We start from the raw sequence: 7063 nt of genomic DNA on the forward strand, positions 1-7063 counted from the left end.
ATACCTACTGTGAAGCATGGGGGGTGGAAACATCATGCTTTGGGGCTGTTTTTCTGCAAAGGGACCAGGACGACTGATCCGTGTAAAGGAAAGAATGAATGGGGCCATGTATCGTGAGATTTTGAGTGAAAACCTCCTTCCATCAGCAAGGTCATTGAAGATGAAATGTGGCTGGGTCTTTCAGCATGACAATGATCCCAAACACACCGCCCGGGCAACGAAGGAGTGGCTTCGTAAGAAGCATTTCAAGGTCCTGGAGTGGCCTAGCCAGTCTCCAGATCTCAACCCCATAGAAAATCTTTGGAGGGAGTTGAAAGTCTGTGTTGCCCAACGACAGCCCCAAAACATCACTGCTCTAGAGGAGATCTGCATGGAGGAATGGGCCAAAATACCAGCAACAGTGTGTGAAAACCTTGTGAAGACTTACAGAAAACGTTTGACCTGTGTCATTGCCAACAAAGGGTATATAACAAAGTATTGAGAAACTTTTGTTATTGACCAAATACTTATTTTCCACCATAATTTGCAAATAAATTCATAAAAAATCCTATAATGTGATTTTCTGGATTTTTTTTTCTCAATTTGTCTGTCATAGTTGACGTGTACCTATGATGAAAATTACAGGCCTCTCTCATCTTTTTAAGTGGGAGAACTTGCACAATTGGTGGCTGACTAAATACTTTTTTTCCTCACTGTATACTATTATTTTTTTCATTTTTTTTTTCTCACAGTGTGCAATACATAGCCTAGATAGATGTAGGCTGATTTTGATGGCCGGCAATGACTATATTCTGAATCTTTCCCAACCGGGTGAGTGTGGCGTTTTCATAGTTTTAGTCAAATTATGTTGATCTCTTTACTACATCTATAGACTCCTCCATTGAGAAATACAGTGCATTCGGAAAGTATTCAGACCCCTTGACTTTTTCCACATTTTGTTACGTTACAGCCTTACTCTAAAATGAGACCGACCGCCTTGATTCGGTCTTATGTAGCAAAATTTGAAATTGTGTTTTTTTTCCATTGGATAAAAGCAGAGACACAGAGCTAGAAAATGGTATATCATACACTGCCTTTAAGGAACAATGGGAAAGTAATTCTGCTTTGAAAGTTGATAAACCTGTAAGCCCACTTCTGAGAAAATATAATATTTTTCCTGTAGCTCAGTTGGTAGAGCATGGCGCTTGCAACGCCAGGGTTGTGGGTTCGTTTCCCACAGGGGGCCAGTATGAAAAATGTATGCGCTCACTAACTGTAAGTCGCTCTGGATAAGAGCATCTGCTAAATGACTAAGATGTAAATGTAAATTGGCCTTGGAATGTTTTGGTACACCTACGCTCTTCTTTGTCTAAACCCATTCAGCATCGTTCACACCCTCTTAAGCTTTAGCCCCACCCATCTCTTTAAGGATTCACATGTGAGGTCATGTGCTATACAGCATGAGCAGTGTAGTAAAGATGAAAACTAAAAGTGGTAAAATCAGTAGCCTACAATAAGGAACAATTCAATGTAAACAGAGAGTGTCCAGATAAAAAATATTTTATAAATATTAGATGACGCTTACCCAGACACACTTGTCTAAATTGATGGGTCATGTTAAAGAAATGCTATAACTCCCAGCCACATCTCGCTAAGTGGATGGGTCTCTACAGAAGGTGTAAACGGTACAGCAAAATGGTTACTTGCATAGTAGCAATATCAAAAATAGATAGTGTCAATGCCAGTAGAGAAAGAACAATATAATATACAGTATGTACAAGAACAATATCAATAATGATATCAGTGATAGTGTTGACAGATGAGGTAGGGATGACTTGGAACTCGCCCCCGGTGATGAACTGGTCCATCCAAACCACGCATGAACAAGGGAATCTACTGTACCAGTCAAAAGTTTGGACAGACCTACTCATTCAAGGGTTTTTCTTTATTTTTACTATTTTCTAAATTGTAGAATAATAGTGAAGACATCAAAACTATGAAATAACACATATGGAATCATGTAGTAATCATTTTATATTTGAGATTCTTCAAATAGCCACCCTTTGCCTTGATGACAGCTTTGCACACTCTTGGCATTCTCTCAACCAGCTTCACCTGGAATGCTTTTCCAACAGTCTTGAAGGAGTTCCCACATATGCTGAGCACTTGTTGGCTGCTTTTCCTTCACTCTGCCATTTGACTCATCCCAAACCATCTCAATTGGGTTGAGGTCGGGGTATTGTGGAGGCCAGGTCATCTGATGCAGCACTCCATCACTCTCCTTCTTGGTCAAATAGCCCTTACACAGCCTGGAGGTGTGTTGGGTCATTGTCCTGTTGAAAAACAAATCATAGTCCCACTAAACCCAAACCAGATGGGATGGCGTATTGCTTCATAATGCTGTGGTAGCCATGCTGGTTAAGTGTGCCTTGAATTCTAAATAAATCACAGACAGTGTCACCAGCAAAGCACCCCCACACCATAACACCTCCTCCATGCTTTACGGTGGGAAATACACCGTAAAATACACCCGCGTCTCACAAAGACATGGCAGTAGGAACCAGAAATCTCCAATTTGGACTCCAGACCAAAGGACAAATTTCCACCGTTCTAATGTCCATTGCTTGTGTTTCTTGGCCCAAGCAGGTATCTTCTTCTTATTGGTGTCCTTTAGTAGAGGTTTCTTTGCAGCAATTCGACCATGAAGGCCTGATTCACGCAGTCTCCTCTGAACAGTTGATGTTGAGATGTTACTGTTACTTGAAATCTGAGGTGCAGTTAACTCTAATGAACTTATCCTCTGCTGCAGAGGTAAATCTGGGTCTTCCTTTCCTGTGGTGGTCCTCATGAGAGCCAGTTTCATCATAGCGCTTGATGGTTTTTGCGACTGCACTTGAAGAAACGTTCAAAATTCTTGACATTTTCCGGATTGACTGACCTTCATGTCTTAAAGTAATGATGGAATGTCGTTTTGCTTTGCTTATTTGAGCTGTTCTTGCCATAATATGGACTTGGTATTTTACCAAATAGGGCTATCTTCTGTATACCACCCCTACCTTGTCACAGCACAACTGATTGGCACAAACGCATTAAGAAGGAAAGAAATTCCACAAATTAACTTTTAACAAGGCACACCTGTTAATTGAAATGCATTCCAGGTGACTACCTCATGAAGCTGGTTGAGAGAACGGCAAGAGTGTGCAAAGTTGTCATCAAGGCATGGCTACTTTGAAGAATCTCAAATATAAAATATATTTTGATTTGTTTATCACTTTTTGGGTTACTACATGATTCCATATGTGTTATTTCATAGTTTTGATGTCTTCACTATTATTCTACAATATAGAAAATAGTAAAAATAAAGAAAAACCCTGGAATCAGTAACTTTTGACTGGTAGTTGTGACGAGTACTGAGGATATGAAGAGGCAGGACGCAGACGCAGGAATCAACATTGTAAAGGAGGAGATGTGACAGTAGTGTATATACAGTGGGGAGAACAAGTATTTGATACACTGCCGATTTTGCAGGTTTTCCTACTTACAAAGCATGTAGAGGTCTGTAATTTTTATCATAGGTACACTTCAACTGTGAGAGACGGAATCTAAAACAAAAATCTAGAAAATCACATTTTAAGTAATTAATTTGCATTTTATTGCATGACATAAGTATTTGATACATCAGAAAAGCAAATCTTAATATTTGGTACAGAAACCTTTGTTTGCAATTACAGAGATCATACGTTTCCTGTAGTTCTTGACCAGGTTTGCACACACTGCAGCAGGGATTTTGGCCCACTCCTCCATACAGACCTTCTCCAGATCCTTCAGGTTTCGGGGCTGTCGCTGGGCAATACGGACTTTCAGCTCCCTCCAGAGATTTTCTATTGGGTTCAGGTCTGGAGACTGGCTAGGCCACTCCAGGACCTTGAGATGCTTCTTACGGAGCCACTCCTTAGTTGCCCTGGCTGTGTGTTTCGGGTCGTTGTCATGCTGGAAGACCCAGCCACGACCCATCTTCAATGCTCTTACTGAGGGAAGGAGGTTGTTGGCCAAGATCTTGCGATACATGCCCCCATCCATCCTCCCCTCAGTACGGTGCAGTCGTCCTGTCCCCTTTGCAGAAAAGCATCCCCAAAGAATTATGTTTCCACCTCCATGCTTCACGGTTGGGATGGTGTTCTTGGGGTTGTACTCATCCTTCTTCTTCCTCCAAACACGGCGAGTGGAGTTTAGACCAAAAAGCTCTATTTTTGTCTAATCAGACCACATGACCTTCTCCCATTCCTCCTCTGGATCATCCAGATGGTCATTGGCAAACTTCAGACGGGCCTGGACATGCGCTGGCTTGATCAGGATTTTAATCCATGACGGCGTAGTGTGTTACTAATGGTTTTCTTTGAGACTGTGGTCCCAGCTCTCTTCAGGTCATTGACCAGGTCCTGCCGTGTAGTTCCGGGCTGATCCCTCACCTTCCTCATGATCATTGATGCCCCACGAGGTGAGATCTTGCATGGAGCCCCAGACCGAGGGTGATTGACCGTCATCTTGAACTTCTTCCATTTTCTAATAATTGCGCCAACAGTTGTTGCCTTCTCACCAAGCTGCTTGCCTATTGTCCTGTAGCCCATCCCAGCCTTGTGCAGGTCTACAATTTTATCCCTGATGACCTTACACAGCTCTCTGGTCTTGGCCATTGTGGAGAGGTTGGAGTCTGTTTGATTGAGTGTGTGGACAGGTGTCTTTTATACAGGTAACGAGTTCAAACAGGTGCAGTTAATACAGGTAATGAGTGGAGAACAGGAGGGCTTCTTAAAGAAAAACTACAGGTCTGTGAGAGCCGGAATTCTTACTGGTTGGTAGGTGATCAAATACTTATGTCATGCAATAAAACGCAAATTAATTACTTAAAAATCATACAATGTGATTTTCTGGATTTTTGTTTTAGATTCCGTCTCTCACAGTTGAAGTGTACCTATGATAAAAATTACAGACCTCTACATGCTTTGTAAGTAGGAAAACCTGCAAAATCGGCAGTGTATCAAATACTTGTTCTCCCCACTGTAGTTGTTGATGAAGTTCACAACTCATTGCAAGTCCTCGTGCTTCAGGTGCAACCTGTGCTTGCTTGGGCCGGCTCTCTTTTTGATGGGAGGCGTTAGACCATTCTCCTTGTATGACTGGTGAAGGAGAGTCAGGCGTGTTCTACTGATGCTTAAAGACAAATTCCAGATACAAATATTTTAGCATTATTATACAATAGATGGCCGTAATCACCGTCAGGCACACCTGGCTAACTTGATGGGTCTTGTAATCATCTGGCGAAGTGGAGTCTTTAGCTAGCAGCTAAACAATGAGCCATAATCCCAATCCATAGAGTACTAGTATTACAAACCAATTGTCATAGCTAGCTAAAGTTTACCAAATAGGTTTAATGTTAGCCAGTTAGCTAGCTAACATTAGGCTATAACTAGCAATGCCAATGGCGTTCTGAGATAATATGACTACACAGATCATACACGTAATGTTAGCTAGCGAGCTATCCACCTAATGTCAGCTAGCTAGCTAACAGTATGCTTTAACTTGGGGTCTTTTATTTAGACATGTAGCTAGCTAGAAAGCTAAACAATTAACCATAATCCCAATCCATAGAGTACTAGCAATACAAACCGATTGTCATAGATAGCTAAAGTTAACCAAATAGGTTCAATGTTAGCTGGTTAGCTAGCTAACATTAGGCTATAACTAGCAATGCAAATGGATTTCTGAGATAATATTACTACACAGATCATACACTTAATGTTAGCTAGAGAGCCAGCCACCTAACGTTAGCTAGCTAGCTAACAGTAAGCTTTAACTTGCAATGGAAACAACTTTCTGACAAAATTAGTAACTTATAATATCTGAAACTGTAGTTAGACTCTTACCTGTACACATGGATGAACGCTTCACGGCCCTTTCATTAAATAAGACAGCAATGTTATTGAGAGCAGCAGCAACACATTTGCAGTTCTCCATGGCTAACGTTATATCTTTAAACTGCAGTAGAAAGAATTACACATAACGAGCAGCTAATTTTATAGACAGAAGATGCTACACAGCAGACCAATCCGAAACTCATCTCTCGGCATGTCCAGCCCATTCATTATCTCAGTCAATCATGGCTAGCGGGAAGGTTCCTGTCTTTTTCTGTGGCTAAAACCACTAGGCTCGTAATTTAACAACTTTATTCGTATTTACATGTTTGTTATTAAGGCACATGAAAGTTCAAATGTTCCAGAAGGCATTTCTGCCAAAAAAACTCATTTTTATAAAAAAACAAAAATAAACACTAAAATGCCTCTCCTGTGAACTCGTGACTTGCGACATACGACTAGTTTCCTGAAACGAGTCACAAATGGATTACATCTTTTTCCCCCTCATCAATCTACACACAATACCCCATAATGACAAAGCAAAAACAGGTTTTTAGAAATTTCTGCAAATTTATAAAAAACATAAAACTGAAAGGGTCCCACAGTTGACAGTGCATGTCAGAGCAAAAACCAAGCCATGAGCCTGAATGCCAAGCGTGACATCTGGAAGAAACCTTGCACCATCCCTACGGTGAAGCATGGTGGTGGCAGCATCATGCTGTGGGGATGTTTTTCAGCAGCAGGGACTGGGAGACTAGTCAGGATCGAGGGAAAGATGAACGGAGCAAAGTACAGAGAGATCCTTGATGAAAACCTGCTCCAGAGCGCTCAGAACCTCAGACTGGGGCGAAGGTTCACCTTCCAACAGGACAACAACCCTAAGCACACAGCCAAGACAAGGCAGGAGTGGCTTCGGGACAAGTCTCTAAATGTCCTTGAGTGGCCCAGCCAGAGCCTGGACCTGATCGAACATCTCTGGAGAGACCTGAAAATAGCTGAGCAGCGACGCTCCCCATCCAACCTGACAGAGCTTGAGAGGATCTGCAGAGAAGAATGGGAGAAACTCCCCAAATACAGGTGTGCCAAGCTTGTAGCGTCATACCCAAGAAGACTCGAGGCTGTAATCGCTGCCAAAGGTGCTTCAAAAAAGTACTGAGTAAAGGGTCTGAATA

This window comes from Coregonus clupeaformis, unplaced genomic scaffold, assembly GCF_020615455.1.
Source record: "Coregonus clupeaformis isolate EN_2021a unplaced genomic scaffold, ASM2061545v1 scaf0359, whole genome shotgun sequence".
NCBI lineage: Eukaryota > Metazoa > Chordata > Actinopteri > Salmoniformes > Salmonidae > Coregonus > Coregonus clupeaformis.